The sequence below is a fragment of the Hibiscus syriacus genome, unplaced genomic scaffold (genome assembly GCF_006381635.1).
Source record: "Hibiscus syriacus cultivar Baekdansim isolate YM2019G1 unplaced genomic scaffold, ASM638163v2 tig00110450_pilon, whole genome shotgun sequence".
In the NCBI taxonomy this organism is placed as follows: Eukaryota; Viridiplantae; Streptophyta; class Magnoliopsida; order Malvales; family Malvaceae; genus Hibiscus; species Hibiscus syriacus.
The window spans coordinates 976,264-1,004,073 of record NW_024062743.1 but is presented as its reverse complement, the minus strand read 5'-3'; the positions used below and the strand labels follow the sequence as shown (position 1 = coordinate 1,004,073).

Genomic DNA, 27,810 nt, shown 5'->3' with positions numbered 1-27,810 from the left:
AAACACGGCCCTAGGACACGCCTTTACTTTTTTTTGCATTTTTAAATAAGTGACCCTAGGAGAGAGACAACAGAAGAGTTCCCACTTGCTAATATTGGATTAAATTTGAAAAATCAAACAAAGCTTTGACCTTTGGGTAATATGTAAATGAGAGAAAGTTCTCAGCTTTCAAGTGTCTCTGAATTAGAGCTTTGGTGGTTCCAAAGTTCCAATGAAAATCCACACAGGGTCGAAGCCAAAAGCATTAGGCGTCAATTGCTTCGCTGTTGGTGATGAGTTGTTGGGTTCTGGAGCCACTACAGTGGTTACCTGAGCAGTCAAAGGTGATGGCTTTGGAGCTCTCGCTCTCACCGGATAAATAAACAATGCTTTCTCTCTATTTCTCTTCTCTCTTGTTAATTTAAAATTCAGAATGGTAACTGGTAAGTGACAGTGAAAGAGAGCGTGGGATGATTCTCGTTTCGAGTTGAGTGGATCCGGATCTTTGTTGTTTGTTCAGATGCAGTTCTTGGGTAGCGTGTAATTAAATGGAGCCAAATTCAAAGAATAAACAGTGTAATTACAAAGACGTGTCACATGGGTCGCGTTTTATCCTACGTGACTCACTTTAGTTAGCGTGTATTCATGTCAGTGTAAGGCGCGTTTCAGGAGCGCATCTTATCTCACGTGGTGCCAAATCAACGTAAAGCGTAATTCCGGAGGCGCACCTTACTGCAAAGGTTGTTAGATCAAAAAATATAATCTAAACGGTATCTGACAGAAAAATAAACATTTAAAGAGTGATTTATCGAGAAAATCGCCAACATTGGAACCAGAAGAATATATATTATAAAGATCATTTTTTTTTCTGTAGAATGTGAATTGTTTGTTTTTCTTCACATTCAATGGAACAATTACAAGCACTGGTCAATGAATTCCATGGTAAACGTACAAGTGAAAGAAACTACAAAAACATTGGACTCCCTTAAAAGACTGATGCTTAGACTCGTAAGTACCTTAATCCGAAATATGTATCCGATACGTATTTGGGCATAGATACAAGGATTCGAACCTCTAAATACATGGAAAACACTCGACATAATTGAGTATACTAGCGTCGGATTAGGTTATTACCTTTCATCAGTGTCCAAGTAACATAGGCTTAGTTAGAGTAACTGGCCTCAAGGGGATGATCTTCCAGGGCTCACTTTACAGACCTCGACGTTGAATCCGCAGTCCATCAGAAGCAGCAGACATGCTCTTTGTTGTTCAGATAGTTGATCTCTGGGGCCCTTAACCTCGGCGAGTTTGGCTTCATCATTGTAGTCTCCGTGGAACCGCCATAGCAACAAATCCGGCATCCCCCTGGACCAACTGCGGTAATCCTGAGCGAGATGTCTGCATAGAGAGGCCAAACAAGGACCTCCAATACATGAAACAGCTGCCCGAAGGTCGGAGAGGGAGTGTCGGTCCCAATTAACTCCTCGACAAGCTGTTCCCATATGCAATTCCCATGAAGTAATGAGAATCTCTTCGGCTAAACCATCGTGAATTTTTTGTAGGAGGAACTCGATAAGACTCTTTCTAGCAGGGTAAAAGTGATTTGTCTCCATATCCAAAGGAGCAGTCTGCAAAAGGAAATATCCGTCGATCACGTAAACACAAGGATATAAAAGTTGATCCAGTATGTTATCACTTAAGGGTGGAGAAAGTTTTGAGTTTCGATTTACAAATTGTGGATTCAGTCTCATCGCCCTTCTCCAATTTTGCAATATATAACAACTGATTTTGCTAAATCGCAGCAATAGACCTACAAATTCTAGTACTCATAATGTGTTGGTATATTTTACTGTCTCATAATCATGTTCAAGGTAATATATATTTATACAAATTTTGATATGTTAATGAATCGTATTGCATAAATTTGAAAACATTTGTATTTGGGTCATATCTTGTCAAGTTTTGAGTCATGCAACCGTTGCCACGTACTCGTATGAACCAACCAACATGACCAAATTTTCAAAATGGAATTGCAATCTAATTAACATGTAAACATGAAACCACATACTTGCATGTAAGAAATAAAAAGCATCACCGATTCGCAGAAGTAATTCAAAATATCATGTGCCTTATATGACCGGCATTGAGCATCATACCTGAAATCTGGAATGGAAAACATTTGCTACATCGGAAAATAAAATTTCCCACATGAGAAGCCCTAAGATAGTCATCCAAATACCACTCTCTGTATGGACACCATGCCACCCACCTCCTTCCGTTGCATAATATTGCAGGGCTAGCTGTTCTACAACACATTGCCCCCCATCTTCCCCATAGAACCGGCTTTTTCTACCAGTTTCACAATTCAATGGCCTCCCTTGAATATGTACCTATATGTCTCTGGAATCTAACAGTATTAGTCAAGTAATATGCCACTCAGACTTTGGTGATGTATCGGAAAATCTAACAGTCACTAAGCGAAAATATATCTTTAATGACACACGAACGATGACACATGTTAATTTATGACTTGCAAAACATGTGTCATAAAAAAATGTCATGTTTTTTAAAATCTGAACGATTTATGACTTACAATGATGTGTGTCATATTTAATAATCATAATCCAAAAAATTTACAAAAACACGGAGTATAGATGAATTTTGTGTGTCATCTTTAGGAGTCGTATTCTAATTCCCCCCTTATTTTTCATCATTTCCCGCGCGCTTGATCTTCCCCCATTTTTCATCAGTTCACGCCGTGCTTCCCCATTTTTCTCTGTTTTCCCTTTTTGTCTTTGCATCCTCCCACCGGTTTGGCCATTCACCACAACGCAGTCGAGGGAGTAAAAAATCAAGGGTTTCCACAGGTAATCCTCGTTCTCTATTCTAACATTTGTGGGTTTGTTGATTTCTATTTTCTCTGATTTAATGGGTTTGATGCTTTTACTTCATATATGTTTTTTTGAATCGAGATTTGTTGCATGCATGCTTGTTTTATTTTCTATTATTTGTTTAATCACTACTGATTTGTTCATTTCATTCTTCGTTTAAGTGGTTATTTCGGTTTTTTTTACTTCAGTGGACTCTTATGCTAGTTCTTGATCTCTTTTGATTTTTGAGTTTTGATGGATTATGTATTTTGGTTCAAATGTTGAACTTTGATTGTCTTGTGATATATGTTTTGTTATGCTTGTTGAAATGTTTACAAACATATCTTGTTTCACTTGACTTGAAGTATCATTGTCCGACATAAGGAGGGTATAGTGATATGACTCTCCAAGTACATGGACAAACCTCAAAAAGAATCTCGTATCCGTTACTCACTTCCGAGTCCAAGCGATATAGGTCTGAATGACCCTACAATAGTATATATTTCGAGGATTTTTGGAAGGTTATATTATGTTTGGGATTTTTTTGGTTTAAAAAAAATGAGTGAGGGAGGTGCCTCTACTTCCCAGTTCCCACATATGTATTTCATTTGCTAACTAGAATGGTTCCAAGTTTTTACCTAATTGTCATGTTTCAGATGGATTTACTTTTGGTTGCTTATGGCTGCTGGTTGTTGACTTTTCATTAGTAAAGAGGCTTTAAATATCTGGTTCTGTCCTTTGCATTGGTACTTAATGTTTCACTAACACAACTTTTCCTGCCTTTTTCTGCTTTCAATGTTGTTTGGATTCTTCTTTTCATTTGAAGTATCAATATCTGACATTTTGTGTCGGACATATAGATATGTGGATATGACCTCCAAAGATCTTCTAAATGCATAGAAATAACTTTAAAAAATCTAATAATACATGTATTCGACACTCATACTTACGTTCGAGTAGCATAGTTTCCTTTTTATTGTTTTGCTAGTTTAACTAAACACTCGCTCTTGAAATTTAGTTTATGTTTTTGATAAATGTAGGTTGGCATAAGTTTGGCACGGATGCTATCATTGGATGGAACATGACATTCCTTTGCTGAGTCTCTCTCAAGAAATGCCCCATACATAATATCCACAGTTCTCTGGGTATACTGGTAGTGGCATCTTATCTTATTATTTATTTTAGTCGAATTTTGTAAACTATATGTTGCTCCGACTTTTCATTCTTTACTTGAAGTGTTTATTTCTAACATTTTTGTCTATCATATGGGTACTAGCATATGACTTTTAAGAATCTTCTGTCCAATATAATCATTTCAGACATGTACTCCAATCTGATGCTCACACCCAAATTCAAGTATCGTAAAATACGATTATTAACTTAGATTTAGGCAACATTTTGAATGATGATTACGAATAGAGGCAATGAGGCTTTCTCATGTTACAACCATGTGCTTCAACTTAAATTACAACAAGCACAAGACAAAGATTTTGGGCTAACACCAAGCACGTTAGAAGATATCGAATAGGCTAACACCAATAATTATCTAACATTGTTAGGCTTTGTTCAGTTTCAAATGGGTTTTTTAGATTTTATGAATGGGTCATGACCCTTGAACATTGTTCTATAGCATAGTACAAAATGAATTTGTTAGGGTTACTTGTACTCGGTAATTTGGGGTAAACATTTTGTTCTTCATATCTTACATAAATATTTCATCAATCATTAGTTATAAAATTGTAGTTTTGCTAATACTTTATAATTATTTAGGTTGGTAAGTAATGGTCGATGGATAAAGCATGGATTTCGTCTGATAGGTTATCTGATGCATATGAAGTGGGTGTAAACATCTTTCTAGACTTTGCACAAAGTAATGATCCAAATTCAGATCTTATTCGAGTCCTTGTATACATTGTATTAATTTGTGGCACCACTCAATTCAGACCGTGCGCTATCATTGTTTGCCTATGGCTTCGATGAAAGTTATAAGGTTTGGTCTTTCTATGGAGAAAGACAACCCAAGCTTGATTCTAGATGCCTTAACAAATCTATTCCTCCCGACTTTGATTATACAAGAGATATGCTACATGATGCCTTCAGAGATGTAGAAAAAGAACCCTATTCATTAAAGTCATTTCTTGAAGAATGTGAGAAGCCACTTTACGTAGGGTCAAAGTATAATGCACTTAGTGGATTATTGAAATTCCAACATATCAAGGGTCAATTTGGGTGGTCTGAGGCTAGTTTTGAAGTATTGTTAGGTGCCTAAAAGATGTCTTACCATTAAACAAAAGAATACCTAACTCCCTATATGATGCCAAGAAATTGCTAAAAGGAGTAGGTCTACAATATGAAAAAATTCATGCATGTGAAACGATTGTGTTCTATTCTGGAAAGAACATAAGGATGCTTCTCAATGTCCAACTTGTGGCACATCTCGTTGGAAGAAGAATACCAAAAACATACCTTCGAAAGTTTTATGGTATTTTCCTCCCATCCCCAGATTTAGGAGAATGTTTTCGTCACCAGAAATGGCACAAAACTTAACTTGGCATGCACAAGGTCGGGCTAATAATGGTATGCTAAGTCATCCTCGTGATTCCCCTCTTGGAAGCTTGTTGATAGAACGTGGAAAGAATTCGGAGAAGAAAATGGAATCTTAGATTAGCCTTGTCCGCTGATGGTATCAATCCTCACAAGTCATTAAGTTCCAAGCATAACTGTTGGCCGGTTATCTTAATAACTTATAATCTACCCTCTTATTTGTGCATGACAAGAAAATTCATGATGTTGACTCTATTGATATCAGGTCCTAAACAACCTGGTAACAATATGATGTCTACTTGGCACCATTGATAGCAGATCTAAAATCTTTGTGGGAAACTGGCGTGAAGACATATGATGCTTATAAGAAAGAATACTTCAATCTAAGAGCATATTACTTGGACTATAAATGACTTTTCTGCATATGGTAATCTTTCGGGGTGTATTACCAAAGGTTATTATGCGTGTCCATATGTTCAGAGAATACTTGTTCACAGTGGTTGCCAAATTCGAAAAAAGTATGCTTCTTGGTCATAAAAGATTCATGCCACTTCAACATCCTCTTCGTAAAAGAAAAAAAGATTTCAACAATCAACAAGAGGATGGTGTTATAAAACAACCATTATCAGGTGAAGAGATTTATGACTATCTAGCGGGGTTTGAGACTTCATGGGGTAAGAAGACAACGTCTAAGAAGAAAACATCAAAGAAGAAAACGTCAGAGAAGGAAAAAGAAAGCATCGATGAGAGAGCTAAATTTTGGCACAAAAATCGATTTTTTTGAACTTGAATATTGGAAGAAGTTGCTCGTTCGTCATCAGTACATGTTATGCACATAGAGAAATGTGTGTGAGAGTGTTTATGGGACATTGTTGAATTTGCCTGGCAAGATGAATGATGGGTTAAGAGCATGACAAGATCTTAAGGCGATAGGCATTAAGCCTGAATTACAAACTCAACCAAGAGGGAATCGTACTTGGCTTCCGCCTGCGTGCTACACATTGAATACCATGAAAAAACATCGGTTTTACGAGACCCTGTCTACCATAAAAGTGCCTGATGGATACTATTCAAATTTCAAGAATCTCGTGTCTGATGATGTATCAAAGATGAATGGTTTGAAGTCTAATGATTGTCATGTACTGATGCAACAACTTCTCCCTTTTGCAGTAAAGGGGGTGTTACATGTGAAAGTGAGGAAAACAATCATAGGTTTATGTCATTTTTTCAACGTGTTGTGTAGTAAAGTCGTTGATGTTAATAAGCTAGGCAAGTTGCAAAGTGACATCGTATTAACTTTGTGTTTGTTAGAAAAGTATTTTCCTCCTTTATTTTTCGATGTCATGATCCACTTGATGGTGCATTTAGTTAGAGAGGTGAGGTTATGTGGCCCGGTTCATTTTAGGTGGCTGTATCCATTTGAGAGATACATGAAAACACTCAAAGGCTATGTACGAAATCATCATCGACCCGAAGGTTGTATTGCAGAATGTTATGTGGCAGAGGAAGCCTTGGAATTTTGCTCAGACTACTTAAAAATATGAAATCAATTGGCAATCCTCATGAACGTGTTGATGAAAGAATTCGCACCGGCAAACCTTTATCACGGGTACAGTCGAGGTTGTAGATGATAAGCTACTTGATGAAGCTCATAATGAGTATCGGTTCTATACAACATCTCGAGATGAATCAAGAAAATTTAATGTAATGGAGTATCTCTAGTTGCACATGCTATTAGATTGCTAGTGCAAAAGACTCCAATCCCGTGTATGGACTGTTACTTACTATGGTCGTTACAGGAGATATGGATCTTGATTATCGTATATTCACTGTTCCTGTTTTCATGTGTGATTGGGTTGATAGTCGTGGAATAAAAAACGATGACTTTGGATTCACAGTGGTTAACTTTGCTAGGCTTGATCACCAATCTGAACGCTTCATATTAGCTAGTCAAGCCAAACAAGTTTTTTATGTTCAAGATCAACAAGATGTGAATTTGTCTGTTGTCGGCTTCACACCACATAATACAAGTATGGAGCAATGGTGAAACTGATGATATGTTGGAATACCATGTTACTTTTGATTTTTCACAAGACTCCCCTTTAGTAGAACTTGATGATGATTTTTGTGTACACGCCCGGATGGCGAGGGCATATTAGTTTTAAAATATTTTTGCAAAATAAAATCTTTACTTTTTGGTATGTTTTTATTTCAACATCGTATGTTATTAATTCTGTCCCACTGCAAGAAATAGCAATGTACTAACTTTTTTTATTTCAATCATGTTGAAACAGGTTGTACTTGGTACCATGGAATCGGATCAGCCTTCGAGTCATGATGAAGACTCTAAAAAGAGTCCGACAATAAAGGGAAAAACTACTAAAGGAAAAGTTATCGTTACTTACAATAAAAAGGGTGTTCCGATTGGCGTTGAAGCAACGAAACTTGCTTCCTTTGAGGGCATGGTAGCAAGATCAATTGTGCCTATCACTTATGCCACTTGGCGAGATGTTGAACAGGAAAAAAAAGAAGACTTATGGCAATACATTTTGGTAAGTCTAACATCTGATCTTAACTTCCAATTAATCTTTTTCTTTTGTTAAAAATAATATTTTTTTAATTAATGCTTTATGTTTCAGATGAATTTTGAACTTGATCCAAGGAGTCGGAAGAACACCCTTCAATCCATTGGGATAAAGTGGAAGAACTTTAAGCATTATCTGTATAAGAAATGCATTGAGAAGTTTAAGAATGACCCTAATGCAAATCTGCTCAACCCTCCAGAGATGTATCCTTATTTTAAGAAAGATGAGTGGAAGGTTTTTGTATCGTAAAGACTTTCAAAGAAGTGGGAGGTTAGAAACCAGTCTGTATTTGTCAGTATTTGTTATTAATATTAGTTTTAGAAACCAGTCTTGATTGTTTTAATGTTTCTAATACAGGAAATAGTGAGAAAGCTAAAAAAATGCGGATAGCATAGATACAATCATCGGTTGAGTAGAAAAGGATATGCTGGACTAACTCTTGAGATTGTATGTAGTAAATTAATTGAATAGTTTAGATATGCATTTGTTTATGTTAATTCATTGTTGTTATTATTTTTAATTTAGATGCAAGAAACGGGAAAGGAGGAAGACGAGATAGATAGAGCATTGTTGTGGAAAAGGCAAGACAAATGAAAAAAGGAGGTTATGACCCGAATGTCCAGATTATTGTTGATAAAATGGTAAGTTCCTGTGAACATTCCTACTTTATTTATTTTCATCTTATTGTTATAGCACCATATGAGCTTTAATCCTTTGAATATTTTGAATAGGAATATTTGCTTTCACTATAGAAAGAGATGCATTCACTACAGAAAGAGATGCAGAAGTCAGAAACTTTAGGAGAGGTCAGATGTGGAACAAATGACATGCTTACCCAAGCCCTAGGTACCCAGGAACAACGTGGGCATGTACGAGGGATGGGAAAATTTGTAAGGCCACACCAATACTTTGTCTTACCCAATACCGTGAAGGAATACTTAGATGGTGAGAAGAAAAAGTTTGAAAAAAGGTTCACCAAATTGAAGGTGCAATAGAGAAACTACAAAAAGGGATGAATCATGCTTCTGAAGCGCAAGTTGCCAAGGGTGGGGCAAAGCCGATTTTGAAGACAACCCACCCGAGGAATTACTTGTAAGTCTTATTAAATTATAGTATGAATTAAATGTAAGTCTTGACTACAACTAATATATATAATTTGTAGGATACTTCATGTTATCTTGCGATTGATATTGCCTCCAATATAGTTGCCAAGGAACAATAGTGAAGCACAATGATCTATCAGGTATTACAAAAATATCAGTTTTTTTTTGACTTTTTAGAATATTGTATCTTAGTAATAACTTTATATAACAGGTGAAAACATTGAAGTAATGATGGAAATGAGTGTGCAAGGATACGCGTTACTACCGTTTCCACTAGATGAGGAGTTCATTTACAAGGTTAAAGATGCAGTGGGGTTCATAGTGAAGTGGCCTAGACATCTAGTCATTCGATGCTCTGATTTGGTAATATTTTCATTTATTTAAAGAAATTATATATGTCTAATTTAAATGATATCTTTATATTTTTTTGTAGGAAAAAGTGTTGGTGTTTATGGGAAAAAAACGTGTGAACGGAGATGAAGTAGAAAGTAATAAAGGAAAAAAAGGACAAAGAGAACTTGTTGAAAAAGAAGAGGAGAAAGGAGAAGGGACACCGAAGACGAAAAAAGAGAAAGAAAAGGAAGAGGGTAAAGGAGAAGGGACACCGCAAAGGAAAAAGGAAGAGGAGAAAGAAGAAGGGACACCGAAGAGGGAAAGAAAGAAAGAAAAGGAGGATGGAACACCGCAAAGGAGGAGGACGAGAGCACAAATGATGACAAGGCTAAGAGTTGAAAGCAACCGTGTTTTGAAAGTGTTTGCACGTATGGTTGATATACAACTTAAAAATGCGAAGTCCGTGAAAGTGCAATGTGAGGACGATATGTTTGGGTACGAGAGTTTCACGTATATAACTTGGGAAGATTTTGAAGTGGTTTTTACTGTGGATGAGATGACCGGTTCTGCGATTACTTGTTATATGATGTAAGTGCATAATTTTAATTTTATTAAAAACACAATATATTTAATCATCGTACTTGTCTAATGTTAATATATGTACTTGTTTTAGGAAATCAAGAATGGGCCAAAAAGAGATCATGGAATTTGTTTTATGAGCCCGTCTGCAATCTCGCCATCAGGACGTAAGGCAAAATTCAAAAATAGCGATGAGGCAATTCGATGCGTTGCAGATCGATTATCTCTAAGAAAGGACAATGACATCGTCTTAGTGCCATATATCCCGGGTTTGTTTTTTCATTTGATTATCAATATATTTTAGTAACTTAATTTGGTTTTTTGTTTTTATAGAAGACATTAGGTGTTGGCGGTGATAGATATGAAAGCAACAAGTTGTTATTATCTTGATTCCTTAGGGCCCACCAATGTCCATCAGCAGTTGAAGCAAGTTATTGATGCGTAAGTAACATAAATTATCGAAACATTATATATATTCTTTGATATATTTCATCAATTTTTATAGGGCAATGAAATTGTACAATGCTCAAAGTGGATCTAATAAAGGGTTAGCCTCAAATGGATCAATGTTTTGGTGAGGACTTCGAACGATCATTCCTTGTTTAAATTGCAGCTTTCATTTTGACTAATCGTTTATTGTAAACTGTTTGTAGTGTCCCTGTCAGTCGGGAGGTACCGAGTGATATTATGTTTGTAAGTTCATGAAAGAGATAGTCGAGAACGGACTTCAAGTGTTGGTCAATAAGAATGTAAGCAAACTTTTCTGATACACATCTGTCATATCATACATACACATTAGTCACAACTATCATATGGACTTGAAGTAGAATGATATTATTGGAAATTCATCTACGATAACATCTTGTCTATTCATATTAATAAGAATTGTCATGCTCTTCTTATTTCTGCTGAAAAACTCATAGTTAGATGCTATTATAGACTTCTAGTTATCACCTTGTAATTTGAAATGTTCTTTTATTTTGATGATTCACGTTTCTGTATGGAATGAAGGTTATCGTTTATAATTTGAAACAAACTTAAAATATTGTGAATTTAACTTAGTGAAAGATTACATTGATTGTAAACTTCTTGTTATTTGCTTCTATATATTGATAGATTCTGTTGTAATTAATGAGTGAATTCTTGAATCTAATTACACATTTTAAGCTTGTGGCAATCGATACTATTTGTCGATATATGAATAAATGTCTAAAGGAACAATTTGAAATGTTCGATGGAGTTGTGAAAGCATTTGACACGTAGTAGCACTTAAAATCCAAAATTTGATTTTGTCAAGTACTAGACGTAATAGGGACTCTCTTTTGGTTATTTTTGTGATGATATTGTTGTGAACAAAGTTGGAATTTTTTATAATGCTATTGATTTTATGACTTTGCATAATGTTATTATGCTTCAAAGAATGCATATGTAAAATTGGTCATTTTAGTACTCTTTAATAGTTCATTATATACTTCACTTTAAATAAGTATAAATTATATACTTATTTCATATTTTTTACTTAGGTTGGCGATGGGAAAGAAGAATACACGGATAATGACATTGATGATATTCGCAAAGAATGAGTATCTTATGTGGCAAATTTTATTATGCCTTGATATTTTGTATCGACATATGATTAATACAATATTTTTGATAACTTAATGTAAATTTATTGTATGCAAATAGATTGCTTATATATAATATGGTACATAGATTTAGTATTATGAGGCATTCAATGTGATTTAGTTTGATTATTTGTCAATCTACAATATATATATATATATATATATATATATATATATAATTTCTGAAATACAATCACGACACATGAACGTTTGTCGTCTTTTTAAATGACGTGTGCTTCAATGACACACAATGTAAGTCATATATGCGTGTCATAAATTTATGACACACAAATGTATGTCAAACAGATTTATCATAAATTTATGACGGGAGCTTCAATGACGCGCAATGTAAGTCATACATGTGTGTCATAAATTTATGACGCACAAATGTGTGTCATCTTAATTTATGACGGGGGCTTTAATGACGCGCAATGTAAGTCATACATGCGTGTCATAAATTTATGACACACAAATGTGTGTCATATTAATTTATGACGGAGGCTTCAATGACGCGCAATGTAAGTCATACATGCGCGTCATAAATGCGCGTCATAGATTTATGACACACAATTGCGCGTCATAAAAAATTCATGTCAGTGGCTTCAACGACAGACATTTGTGTGTCATCCGCACCCATAGATAACGCGCATTGCGCGTCATTAAAGGGTATTTTTCTTGTAGTGAGTATTAGTCAAGTACTATGCCAGACTTTGGTGAGTGTCTGACACAGACATGCATCCAACATGGATATTGTTCAATTTTTTCCAAGATCTCCGCATAATTGGAGAGTCCCTGGAGGATTATATCTCATACCCATGTCCAGAATATGCATCATCGAACATGGATACTTCAAGAAAAAGGAAGAACTGCAGCAACACAGGTCAAGTATACTTCATAACTTTTAAGTGCTTAGTTCAATGAGCATTTTCAAGACCTGAAACTCAACACAGAAATATTAATAAGTACCTCCATTATCTTCCTCTTAAGAGATTCTGAAAAGCTAGGTGTTTTCCGGCGCCTTGGTGGTTTTCCCAAGCAAAGAACCCGTCTTTATAGAGCCATTCTTGAACCAGAACGAATCCAAGGATCTAATAATCCAGTCTTAGCAACTGAAAGACTCTCATTGGGCAGCCAATATGCTCTAAATCAACAGATAATCTTACAGTCCAATGTCCTCTTCTTGTATCACATGTGAAGCAATTAAGCAATCGCCTAAGTAAATGTATCGCCTCATTGTACCTGAGCCAAGATAGAATTATAAAACATTAAAAAACAATATCCTTGACGTGGATTTTTTTATTTATCATGGTTATTTATCTTTCCACATGGATCAGGTTAAAGTACATAGCATTATCTCAATGAAATTTTATGGTTCACTTAAGAGTTTTCCTTTTGATATTATTTATTCATTGTTGGATCATTGTTAGTTGCATTATTATCTACCACTTTCACTAGCACTACTATCGCAATTAGCAAAATGAAACTCCTGACTCATCTTCTTTAAGTACCATGTCTAGCACTCATGTTCGACGCAAATCCAGACATGAGTACGTGAATATGACCTTTTAAGGATGTTCCAAATAGATAGATGGTAAACTTGAAAAAAAAAATTAAATATGCCTATGTCAGACACATACCCATATTCCGATATCATTGAATAATAAAATTGCTACTACTGCTGCTAATCTTCCTACTCTTTCTAAAGCTACTATCCATGCAAAACCACCACCACGTATTACTTTTGAAATAAGAAGCCTCTTCTTAAGTGAATGGTTGAACACATAAATCATGCAATAAAACAGTGGTAAAACCTAGCAAGATAAAAGATTTTAAAAGATAATTAGTTCCTTCCAAGTCAATATTCAAGTTAAAGAAAATGGCGCATTTACCAAAAGAAGCATGTGATCCTAGGTAATACCATACCTATGCTCACGCTCAAGGAAAGAAGTTCCAAGCAAGATTACTTTGGAATACACCCATGATGCTTAGAAGCAAGAAAGAAATTAGCCTTTAATTCAGGAGAAATGGAATCAATCAATTTCTTGGGAGAACTGGATATGAGGGAATCAGCTATCATGATGCATCTTAAAACCAATTCAGAGTTGTTTTCATCGAGAGACTGATCCATTATCTGAGCCACTTCAATGGCCTGCGACACATTAGAATTACATGTGGTAAAGGCAACAAAAATATTTGGCTGTTATTTTCACACAGAGAAATTGAAGACCTCTTCATACGCAAGCAAGTCACTTTAATTCAAGAAGATCTGTTCTGAAATTATGCAGTTGTAAGTAGGATACTTGACAATCCCAAGATCCACCAGTAGGAATGCCAACAGATCCTGTTCTCCATTTAGGAAGAAAAGTCTCTGCAGTACAAAACAAGACATTACATTTAATTGTTAAACACCATATGAGATATCACTGACGTATTGAGGGGCAGAACCAGAGTACGAGCACCTCAGCCCTCCAAAAAAGGGATTCAGCTTCTGATGATGTCCTAATACAAATCCCAGTTCTTTCCAAAATCCTAAGTGGTAGAACGGGACTGCAATTTACAAACCAGCAATAAGAAAATAGAATGAGAACATACAGCAGGACATGCAAAATAAGTAAAATTGATGAACTTTTGTTATGAAATTATATTACCATGATCCATCTTTGTAGCAGGAAAGAAGAGATGCAACAAGATTGTGCTTTCTTGAACCTTGATTAAATTTCTGAATACTCAACAGAATACAGAGGAGCATTAGAGGAACAAGTAGAAACACATCATATCACAACCATTAATAGCAGCAAAACTATAGGTGCACCGGGTCTTTACACAGAATTTCATTACAACAAATGGCTGCTTAGAAACACAGGAAAATGAGGTGTCTCAACAAGAAAATCAATTGGATGAGTAAAACAGCCAAGCATGCGCCAACTTTTAAAATACAAACCTACCACTGTATCAAATAAAAAAGTGACAAATCACAACTAGTGAAACATAAGGGAAAGCAGCGAGCATAATATTAGCCAACAACAACCATGCTTTCAGAAAAGTATCAATCTGAATATTATCTTAACAGAAAAATTCAAAAAATAACTGCTAAAGCATGCCATAACGGTCATTCTCCCAGAAAAAATAAGAAAGCCAATTTGAGATGGAAAAGGCAAGATCTATGCAAGCCTTAAACTTGTGATTGAACTAAAGAAATGATGCTACTATCATTGTTTGAACTAAAATCGTTTATTTACTTCTACCAAATCACATCAAAAGAGTTCAGTTGAGGGAAGGATAACCAGTTCTAGCACCAAGGCATTGAACTGCAGGAAGTGTATATCTAAACTAAGCTTTACAAGAAAAGCATTTCATTCATTACCAACCCCATCTATGTCATTGGAAAATTACATTTGTATATAACTGTTGCTGTACTAAAAAGTTAAAAAAATGTTTGACCCGTATCTGTCCACACAGCAGATCTCTTGATGTGTAGTCATCAAAGGCCAACCAATTAGTTTAGGAGCATAAACTGTGGAATCAACCAAAATTTGGAAGACCCTACCAAAATGCTCCATTTACTACTATTATAGTTAAATAATCTTTAACCACGTGTTGACCTCAGATCATGCTTGAAATAATGATGAACAGTGAAATTATAGTCATTCTTTACGAGAAATAAGATGGGATAAAGGCCTTTGTTTTAGTGCCTAAACTGTTTATAAAACATGTGCATTAGAAATGGAAATCTTGCATAAGAGTAGCTCAACAGAAATCAAAGTGTGTAAGAAAAGCATAATTGTTTGAATAATATCACCAGTTTGATTGATGATTATGACTAAAGACAATAATATGTTACAATTTCAATATCATATAGATATACCTCGATAATTCACTACTAGCGTTTAAGATTTGTAAAGAAATGCCACTTAATATGTAAAAAACACTTCAATTAGATACAAAAGTACAAAATAATCAAAGTGAAAATAAATTATTCAGAGAAAACACAATAGTATGATAAGTTTAGTGGCATCATAGTCTATAATTAAAGGAAAAAAATGAGTCGATAATAAACATATACCGCTTGACATTGTAGACCAGTTCTCACTTCTTTTTCTTTAATCCATTTGTTCTCTTTTCATGGGGCAATGAATAGCTTAACTTTTCTTATGTGTTTTTTTATTAATAAAAATTTGCAAATATTGCATGGTCATTAAGAGCAGCTAAAAATGTAAATAAAAAAGAAAGCGAAAACAAAAGAAATTATGCTAGAAATTTCTGTGAATTGTTAGATGATCGTATTGGCAAATAATTTGGCCAGTGGAACATGATACTAGGCATTATAATAAATGGGTACTACTAAAGCTACCAAATTAACCCTCACTTTACTAAACTTACCAAGTCAAACCCCACCTATTATTTTAAATCATCATATAAATTTCACATTCTAAATACCCTTCTGATTACGTACAGCTTCTGAAAACTGTCCGAATAAGATAATATCCTGATAATTCACATTCTGAATAACTGATGATTCTGTCAGTTAATGAACTCTTCCAATAGTGATTCTAAATTCCAACATTCTATCGACATACTGAAGAACTGTGTTTCTCTGCCTGATACAGTACCTCTAAATAATACCTGTAAACTCTGGTGTGTTCCCTACTCACATGAATATTTTATCTGATTTTCGATTTGAATTCTGATCTGATACTTGACATGGATTTTGATCTGATATCTGACATGGATTCTGATTTGATACTTGACTTGGATTCTGATCTGTTACTTGACCTGATTTCTGATATGATACTTGACCTGATTTATGTTTTGATTTTTGATATATCCGTTTACGGACGGAAAGTGTTTTAATTGGGGGTATTGTTGAAGGAAGAAGTTTCGCAGGTTCCTCGGCTTTGTGCTCAGGGCCTTATATGATGTTGGTTGGGTGTATGGTTCTGGGGAACCTACACATTATGATGTGTTGGGATTGGGGTATATATATATATATATATGTTTTAAAAAGATCTGAAAAGTTACATGGTTTTTGGGAACACACTAGATAACCTGTTCTGATCTCCTGAACTCAGTCATCCGAAATATTTCTCTGAACTGAAAGCTCATTGTCCGTTACCACCTGAAATATCAGTAGGATCTCTGCTCAGCATAAAAATTTGTAAATGTTTGAAAACAATAAGGATGTATGTTTATCTGTATCTGCACGTTCTTCAGCATCATCTGTTAGTTCTGTATTACTGAGCTTTTCGAAGCTCACTCTATAACTCACCTTTTCAGGTTAAAAGAATTGTACTAGTGCATCTATCGACTTCAGTAAGGGAGTTCTTCCGGCGTTGTTGCAGAGAATGGTACATGTGATTAGGGGGCATGTAATTGTATTTTGATTTATATACGAGTATGGAAATCTGTTTTATTTTTAAATAGTGACAACTGATTTTATAAGTTACATGCTTCAATAAAAGTTTTAAGTTTTCAGAAGCTGTACGTAATCAGAAGGGTATTCAGAATCCTATACATCCATGTCAATTGATCGGTTATTGGTGAAAATTTGGGGACTAAATTGAAAGATTTTAAAACTTGTAGCTTATTTTAGAGTTAAAGAAAATTCAGGGACCAAGCCCTGAATTTGCCCAAGAAAAGTTGGTAATGTTGGGCATTATATACGGCAATTGGTTTCTGATTTCAGAAACCAATTGCTCATATATTCTCCCAAATTTCCCTCTCCCAACCTCAACTTTCGACGATGATCCCGACGTTGTTCGAATTCCGATCGTCATTTTGAAACTACCATTGTGTTCGTTATCGAGTCAGGAACAAATCCCTTAAGTTAATTGAAGCGAAACGCTGCCAAACGCCGTGAATTTCAAGTCAAAGCATCGACGTTTTTTTTAGCTCAATCACCTAGAAAATCATAAATTCATCGCCGATCGTTGCTCCGTTTACGACACCTCCCGCACCATCGTGTTCCTTGTGCCGTTCCGAATCCGTCGGTGTCATCCTCTGTCTCCGTCGACGGCGGCGTGTGGAGAGGTGAAGCGGTTAAAGTTTCCGATTTGATGAAATCGAGCTCTCCGCCGTTCAAAAATTTGAACCGATCTTTGTAAGTATCTCGAAATAGCTCAAAATAATTTTTAGAAATTTTTCCGTGATTTTTAGAGCCCCGAAGGTGGTCTCACGCGCCACACCGCCGCCCAGGCGAGTGCATAACTAAAAACCGGTTTAACCGGTTTTGAACCGGTTTTGACCTGTCTGAACCGGTCCGACCCGACCGTTGACCGTTGACCCGTTGACCGGGTGACATTTTCAGAATTAATTCGAAATGAGTGTTATTTTGGGAATTAATTTGAAAAGGGTGCTATTTTGGGAATTTATTCAGAAAAAGGTGCTATTTTGGGAATTTAATTCAAAAAGGTACTATTTTGGTAATTATTTTAAAAATGGTGCTATTTCTGTAAAATGATTGACAGTTTGTTGACCACCTTTGACCAGGACTTTGACCGGCTATTAAACAACGTTATCTTTTCCGAGAATACCTATCTTGACGTTTTCGACGTCCCGAATCCATTTTTGGGGTCGGTTTCACAAAATTCAAACCCGAAAGTCTCGAATCGTCAGTCAAACCCGTTACTTTGATTTTCACCAAGAATTCAAATTTTGGAAAGTCATACTTTATGTTTTTTGACGACCTGAATCTGATTCCGAAGTCCGTTTTGCCAAATTCTGACCCGAAATTCCCGAATTGAGCTTGTAAACCCAAAAGGCTTAATATTTTAATATTTTAATTATTTAATTGAGATTTGGTCAAGGATGATTCAATAAAAATATTTTATGAAGGTACTCGTATTTCACCTGAGCAAGGATCAATTAGGTCGGTGTTATCCGTTCGTTAGATCAGCCTGAACCGCGTACTACGAGAATACCCGTAGGTTTCAGTATTTTATTTAAATAATATTAGATTATTTATATTAGGATTCCAACATGGATTTTTCTAATTCGTAGGATCTAGCGCTACAGCAGAACTTGATCGACAAACCCAGTAATAAGCTTCCCTATATGATTTCTCAGACTGTTACAGGTGTGTTTCTCGACAGTGTTAATTATTTCTGTTTTAAAATATACATCTGAACATTATGTATCTGATATCTGATTTACCGCATATTTCTGATATGATCTTGGTTACGGTATTTTATACGATTTTCTGATATTGATTATCTGATATCTGAAATTTGTATACTACTGATTTGTCTTCTGATTTCGTATTTCTGTATATGATTTTTAAGCTTGAACACTTTATGTTTTAAAGAATTAATCATTGTTTTCATTCAAATACATTCATGAACAATCATTGGAGGGTATTGTTGAAGGAAGTATATCTGCAGGTTCCTCGGCTTTGTGCTCAGGGCCTTATTTGATGTGGGCTGGGTGTATGGTTCTGGAAACCTACACATTCTGATGTGATGGGCTGGGGGTAGTGTTCATATTTTTAAAACGACATGCTTGCAAACCGACATTACGGGAATATTTTTATCAGTAGTTTTTATATACACTGTATGGAACACACTGGGTTTTCGCTCATTCTATAGTTTTACCCTTTTCAGATAACAGCAGACCGTAAGCTAGCAGATTTGGCATAAGGGAGATCTACTTATTTGTACGAACATATCTCTATATGTTTTCCGTTGTATCTGGTGACATGTTTTACTATCGTTTTGGATATATCTGTATTATTATTATAAGTATTATAAGATAAAAAAACTCTGAATGTGACATGTGTCCACTTAGGTTTGGGTTTAACTTACAGACCAGGTCTGGGGGGTTACATTTGGTGGTATCAGAGCTTTGGTTTTAAACACTCGACTGTATATGGGTCCTAAACTTTGGGTTTTTAAGAAATTTTGAAAAAAAAATGTGTCACCTTATGTTATGATTTAAAGTTTTCTCGAGATCCCTGATGCTAATCTGACATATGTTTTAAATTCTTTCTGTAGAGCCTTATAGATCCAACGATGAATGCTGCTAGAGGTCGTAGGACAGGACGTGGACGTGGTTGAGGGTGAGTCACTCGACCTTCTGTTACGATAGACGATCCGATATCATCACATGATCCTCCTGTTCCGCAAATAGATCCGACTCTTTCTCATGATGATCAGTTTACTCCTGTGAGAGACCCTCTCGTCACTGAGGATGAGGATACTGAGATGAATGAAGACACCATTAACAGAGCTATCTTCCTCATGTTTCAGAGAGCTGCTAGAACCTCTAGTAACATGATTGCAGTGGAGATTTCAAACTCTCTGGTTGCTGCTGGTGTAGTTCCATTCGAGGGTATTACTGGTGGACCTCTGACAGACGCTGAGTATTGGCTGGAGGACACAGAGATTATGGATGAGATGGACCTCAGACTGAGCAGAAGTTGAAGGGGCCCTAACTATATTGAAGAAAGAAAGCTTCAGATGGTGGCAATCCATTTCTGGTAGTATTCCGAGGAACCAATTAACATGGGATCTTTTCAAGACGCGTTTCCGGAGTCGCTACATCGGAGAGAGATATCTGCAGAGCGACGCTAGAGTTTCAGAATCTGGAGCAGGGTAATGTCTGTTATGGATTACGAGGTGGAGTTCATCCGATTGAGCCGTTATGCTCCTGGACTTGCTGACACTGAGACAGATCGATGCTTGAGGTTCGAGAATAGACTCAGGTATAATCAGGAGTTGATTCGCTACCCTCGAGAGAGGAATTTTGATAGTTTGTTGAGATAGCCAAGACTGCTGAGGAAATAGAGCGACTGGGTATGGAGAACAAGAGAGATAGTGATCGAGCTCAAACCCGATTTAGAAGGCCTTCTGGTTCTGTTGATTCTTCAGCACACCCTAGCAAGAGAGGCAGGGTGAGTCCTTTCAGAGAGGCGTGTTGTGAGTGTCAGACCTACTGCATCTGGTTCTTCAGCTGTTCAGCCTTCTAGACATGGTGATCTTCTGGGTTACAATCTTTGCGGACATGTGATTATTGTGGGAAACATCATCTTGGGGAATGCAGGAGAAATTTGGCACCTGTTTTAAATGTGGTTCTGGTGACCATTTTATAAAGGATTGTCCAATGTCAGTTACTGCAGTTCAGACACCAGCTCGTATTCCCCGCTCGTACCCAGAGTACTGTTTAGACTCATGCTGGTAGTCGTACTCAGGAGAGAGCACCTGGATCGGCTAGCAGAGGCCGAGCATCTCAGAGTAGGGGTCCAGTCAGATCTGAGGCCAGACAACCTGCATTGGTTTTACACTGCCAGACTTCGACAAGATCGTGATGGGCCTAATGTGACTGCAGGTACTATTACTATTCATTCAGTTCCATACTTTGCATTGTTTGATAGTGGCTCTACCAATTCCTATGTATCGCATTCTGTTTCTGAGGTCTAAATAGTACTGTTGAGAATACTGAGCATTCAGTGATAGTTCAAAGTCCCTTAGGCAAATCCATCGTGTTGGATCGTATTTTAGAGAGTGCCCTATAAAGATCATGGAGAGATTTTTCTGGCTGACCTGATGGAGTTACCTTTGGAAGAGTTTGATTTGATTCTCGCGTAGATTGGTTGGACAAACATGGTAAATATTGATTTTGAGAGTAAGAGAGCTGTTCTGAAGACCCCAGATAATCGAAGATTGTAATGATTGGGGAACGACGTGGATTTCTGACGAATGTTGTGTCTTCCTTGGTAACGGAGAAGAGATCAGGAAGGTTTCCGAGGTGTTTCTTGCTTATATTTTGGACACTAGGAGATCTCAATCAGATATTGAAGGCATCCGAATTGTCAAGGAATTTCCCGATGTTTTTCCCGAGGAGTTTCCTGGATTACCTCCAGATAGAGAAGTCAAGTTTGAGATTGAAGTCTATTCTGGTTCCACCCCGGTTTCAATGGCTCCTTATCGTATGGCCCCAAAGGAGCTTAAGGAACTAAAAGTTCAACTTCAGGAGTTTGGACAGGGGATTTATCCGACCCAGTGTATCACCGTGGGGAGCCCCAGTTCTCTTTGTCAAGAAGAAAGATGGGACATTGAGACTTTGTATCGATTATAGGAAACTGAACAAGCTCACGGTTAAAAAAAAATCCTTTGCCTAGAAATCGATGATTTATTTGACCAATTTAGAGGGGCTTCTATTTTCTAAAAAATAGACTTGAGGTCTGGATATTATCAACTCAAAGTGAAAGATTCGGATATTCCGAGACTACTTTTCGAACTCGGTATGGGCATTATTTTTTAGTGATGTCGTTCGGGTTAACAAATGCCCCTGCTACTTTATGGATCTGATGCATAGGGTGTTCGACCTTATTTGGACCAGTTTGTAGTTGTATTCATTGTTGACATACTGGTGTATTCTAGAAGTTGAGTAGAACATGAGGAGCATTTAAGGATTGTTCTACAGACTCTAAGGGGAGAATAAGCTATACGCTAAGTTGAGCAAGTGTGAGTTTTGGCTCAGCGAAGTGACTGTTCTTGGATATATCATTTCTGCTGATGGTATTCGGGTGGATCCAAGCAAAGTGGAGGCTATTCTGAACTGGAAGCAACCCAAGAACGTTTCGGAGATCCGTAGTTTCTTGGCTTAGCTGGTTACTACCGTCATTTAGTTGAGGGGTTCTCCCTTATTGCAGCTCCTCTGACGAAACTATTGAGGAAAGATGTTCCATTTGTGTCTGGTCTGAGGACCAACAAGCTAGCTTTGAGAAATTAAGATTGTTCTAACTCCCCCATGTTGATTCAGCCTGAATCAGGAAATTTTTTCTGTCTACATGATGCTTCTCACTCTGGATTAGGCTGTGTTTTGATGCAAGATAGAAAGGTTATCGCTTATGCTTCGCGTCAATAATTCCACATGAGTAACTATCCTATTCACGATCTGGAGTTAGCTGCCGTGGTTTTTGCTTTAAAGATCTGGAGACACTACCTATACGGAGAAAAGTGTTATATTTACTGATCATAAGAGTCTGAAATATTTGCTTACTCAGAAAGAATTGAATTTGAGGCAGCGTCGCTGGTTGGAGCTTCTAAAGGACTATGATTTGGAGATAAAATATCATTCAGGGAAGGCTAATGTAGTGGCAGACGCCTTGAGCCGTAAGGCAATATCAGATCTCAAAGCCTTATTCGCCAACTTGAGTCTATTTGATGATAAAGTTTGTTAGCAGAGTTGCAGGTTAAACCTACTTTGGCAGATGAGATTAAGACCAAACAACTTCTGGATAGCTCATTGCTTCCCATTATTGAGCAAGTTAAGCAAGGATCGAGTTCAGAGTATACTGTGGATCAGGATGGTATTTTGTGTTTTCACGGTCGTTACTATGTCCCTAAAGATGATGAGTTGAGACGGGTTATTCTTCAGGAGGCTCATAGTAGTCCTTATGCTATGCATCCTGGCGGGGACAAAATGTACAATATCCCAAGGAGCGTTACTTTTGGACTGGTATGAAAAAGAATATTTCAGATTTTGTGGCGAGGTGTTTGACTTGTCAGCAGGTTAAGGCAGAGCCCCAGCATCCATCTGGATTGTTACAATCAATTAAGATTCCTGAATGGAAATGGGAGCGCATTACGATGGACTTCATTACTGGTCTTCCTTTGTCTCATTCTAAAAAGGATTATTTGGGAATGTTGATCGACTCACTAAATCAGCGCACTTTATCCCTATCCGGATTAATTATTCCCGGGCAAACTGGCTAAGTTGTACATTTCTGAGATCGTTAGACTTCATGGTGTTCCGTTGTCTATCATATCTGATCGAGATCCGAGATTCACTTCCAGGTTCTGGAAAGCTTTGCACGAGGCTCTGGGTACTCGTTTGAATTTCAGTACAGTTTTCATCCTTAAACTGATGGACAGTCTGAGCGAGTGATTCAGGTGTTGGAGGATATGTTACGAGGTTGTGTGATTGATTTCCGTGGTAGTTGGAAGATTTCTTGCCATTGGTTGAGTTTGCTTACAAATAATAGTTATAAGGCGAGAATTCACATGGCCGTATGAGGCTCTATATGGACGTAGATGTCGTACTCCTTATGTTGAACAGAGTTACATGATAGAAAAACTTTGGGTCCAGATTTAGTTCGAGAGACTGAAGACACGTCAGACTGATCCGTGATCGCTTAAGAGAGGCATTTGATAGCAGAAATCATATGCAGATAAGCGACGTAAGGATATTGAGTTTGAGGTTGAAGATCAGTTTTTTCTTAAAGTATCTCCATGGAAGAAGGTATTGAGATTTGGACGTAAAGGTAAACTGAGTTCGAGATTTATTGGGCCGTATCGTATTCTGAAGAAGTCGGACCTGTTGCTTATCAACTTGAGTTGCCTCCACAGCTCAGTCGTATTCATGATGTTTCATGTGTATATGTTGAGGCGATACCGTCCAGATCCGGATCACATCATTCAAGTTGATGAGGTAGAGCTGAGACCTGATTTGTCATATGAGGAAGAGCCTATTCAGGTTAGAGAGGGATGAGCGAGTTCTTCGGAATAGGCGTATTCCAATGGTCAAGTTCAGTGGAGTAATCGTAGCCCCTCAGAAGCTACTTGGGAGACATTGGAGTTAATGGAGTTCAATTTCCTCATCTATTTTCATAAGGTAAATTTTGAGGACAAATTTCTTGTAGAGGGGGAGAATGTAACAACCTGAAAATTTCAAAATATATTTAATTGGAATTTGAAGATTTAATTGTGTTATTGGTGAAAATTTGGGGACTAAATTGAAAGATTTTAAAACTTGTAGCTTGTTTTAGAGTTAAAGCAAATTCAGGACCAAGACCTGAATTTGTCCAAGAAAAAAGTTGGTAATGTTGGGCATTATATACGGAAATCAGAAACCAATTGCTCATATATTCTCCCAAATTTCCCTCTCCCAAACCTCAACTTCCGACGTCGATTCCGACGCCGTCCGAATTCCGATCGTCATTTTGAAACTACCATTGTGTTCCTTATCGAGTCAGAACAAATCCCTTAAGTTAATTGAAGCGAAACGCTGAATTTCAAGTCAAAGCATCGACGTTTTTTTTAGCTCAATCGCCTAGAAAATCATAAATTCATCACCGATCGTTGCTCCGTTTACGACACCTGCCGCACCATCGTGTTCTTTGTGCCGTTCCGAGTCCGCCGGTGTTATCCTCTGTCTCCGTCGACGGCGGCGCGTGGGAAGGTGAAGCAGTTAAAGTTTTTGATTTGATGAAATCGAGCTCTTCGCCGTTCAAAAATTTGAACAAATCTTTGTAAGTATCTCGAAATCGCTCAAATAATTTTTAGAAATTTTTCCGTGATTTTTAGAGCCCCGGAGGAGGTCCCACGCGCGCCACACGCGCCGCCGTAGGGCGAGTGCATAACTGGAAAACCGGTTTAACCGGTTTTTGGACCAGTTTGACCGGTCTGAACCGATCTGACCCGACCCGACCCGACTCTTGACCGACCTTGACCCGACCCGACCCGACCCGATCCGACCGTTGACCGGGTGATATTTGTAAATTAATTCGAAATGAGTGCTATTTTGGGAATTAATTTGAAAAGGTGCTATTTTGGGAATTTATTCAAAAAAGGTGCTATTTTGGGGATTTTTTCGAAAAAGTGCTATTTTGGGAATTTAATTCGAAAAGGTGCTATTTTGGTAATTATTTTAAAAATAGTGCTATTTCTGTAAAATGATTGACATTTGTTGACCATATTTGACCAAGACTTTGACCGGCTATTAAACAGCCGTTAAGCTTTTCCGAGAATACCTATCTTGACAGTTTTTTGACGTCCCGAATCCGTTTTTGGGGTTAGTTTTCACAAAATTCAAACCCGAAAGTCTCCAAATCGTCAGTCAAACCCATTGACTTTGATTTTCACCAAGAATTCACTTTTCGAAAAGTTATACTTTATGTTTTCGACTTGAATCTGATTCTGAAGTCCGTTTTGCCCAATTCTGACCTGAAATTCCCGAATCGAGCTTGTAAACCCAAAAGGCTTAATAGTAATATTTGATTATTTAATTGAGATTTGGTCAAGGATTGATTCAATAAAATATTTATGAAGGTACTCGTATTTCACCTGAGCAAGGATCAATTAGGTCCGGTGTTATCCGTTCGTTAGATCAACCTGAACCGCGTACTACGAGAATTACCCGTAGGTTTTCGTATATTATTTTAAATAATATTTAGATTATTTATATTAGGATTCCAATATGGATTTTTCTAATTCGTAGGATCTAGCGCTGCAGCAGAACGTGATCGACAAAACCCAGTAATAAGCTTCCCTATCTGATTTCTCAGACTGTTACAGGTGTGTTTCTCGACAGTGTTAATTATTTCTGTTTTAAAATATACATCTGAACATTATGTATCTGATATCTGATTTACCGCATATTTCTGATATGATCTCTAGTTACGGTATTTATATCGATTTTCTGAATAATGATTATCTGATATCTAAATTTGTATACTACTGATTTGTCTTCTGATTTTCGTATTTCTGTATATGATTTTTAAGCATGAACACTTTTATGTTTTAAAGAATTAATCATGTTTTCATTCAAATACATTCATGAACAATCATTGGAGGGGTATTGTTGAAGGAAGTATATCCCAGGTTCCTCGGCTTTGTGCTCAGGCCTTATTTGATGTGTGGGCTGGGTATATGGTTCTGGGAAACCACACATTCTGATGTGATGGGCTGGGGGTAGTGTTCATATTTTTTTTAAAAACGACATGCTTGCATAAACCGACATTACGGGAATATTTTATCAGTATGTTTTTTATATACACTGTATGGAACACACTGGGCTTTCGCTCATTCATAGTTTTACCCTTTTTCAGATAACAACAGACCGTAAGCTAGCAGATTTGGCATAAGGGAGATCAACTACTTATTTTGTACGAACATATTCTCTATATTTTTTCCGTTGTATCTGGTGACATGTATTTGCTATCGTTTTTGGATATATCTGTATTATTATTATAATGTATTATAAGATAAAAAAAAACTCTGAATGGGACATGACCACTTAGGTTTGGGTTTAACTTACAGACTGGGTCTGGTGGGTTACAACTACATTATACTAAAATTCATCATATAATCAAAGAGAAGAGGAGCATACGGGAGAGAGAATAATTGAAGAGAAAAAAAGACAAAAAACATTTCTAGCATTCTGTCGGGTTTTCGTCGGCGATCGGATCTCCGATCAACGTTTCGAATGGTGAAAAATTTACGCAAGGTCAACACGAACAACATACTGAAAAATCAGGATGATCGTACGGTGGACAGCGACGGATCGGAGAAAATAAATCCGAATGTTTTTGGCCTCTTTATGGAGATCGGGATCTACAATTAACGTTTCGAACGGTGAAAAGTTGCGCAAGTCCAACACGAACAACTGAAAATCAGACGGATCGAAAAAATAAATCCGAATAGTTATTACCATATTAAGAAATAATAAAAATACTTTAATAAAACTTTAATAATAAAAAAATGAAACTTTAATAAAAATAAAAATATATCATTACATAATCATTACATCTATCTAAAAAGATGTAAAAAAATAGTAAAAACATAATGATAAAAAATGGTAGATTTAAAAAAAGATTTGGTATATTTAGAATAACCCATAATAAATACATTCCAAGACTGAAAACCTACTCAAGGATACCAATAAATACTTTTAAATAGTACAGAAATGCTATAGATCCACAAAGAACAAAAGTATACATAAAAAAAGCAAACCTTTTTAACTGCACAGAAATGTCACGGAGCTCAGAAACAGTGAGCGACTCAAAAGGTCTTTCATGTCATCATCATTTAGTTTAGTTTTATCTTCAAAGAGATATAGATAGCCAGTTGCTGCAATGTCCACACATATAGAATCTATTATAAAGAATTTGGTATAGAAATAGAAATATTTTTGTAAACTTAATTTACCAGACAACTCCTTGGCAGCTTGTGAGGATCACATATTTCAGTATAAATAACGGTTGACAATCGAAACCAAATAGCAAGACAAAGAAATTTATTGGCCATGGAAACAACAAGTTTTGGAGAATGTAACTTAGTAGATTACCCACTTAGTATATTCATGGCAATGAATTTGTAGAAACTTATTTAAATGCAAAATAAGCCCCTTAAAAGATCCAACACGAAAACTTGAGTTACATCAATAACCCAAGTAAAACAACAGTATATTCAATTTG

The 27,810-nt window shown here is 36.7% G+C and overlaps 1 pseudogene; it reads right to left on the bottom strand.

Moving 5' to 3' along the window:
• Window positions 1-1,144: 1,144 nt before the first annotated feature.
• LOC120126120 lies at window positions 1,145-27,640 on the bottom strand (annotated as a pseudogene).
• Between the last annotated feature and the right edge of the window lie 170 nt (window positions 27,641-27,810).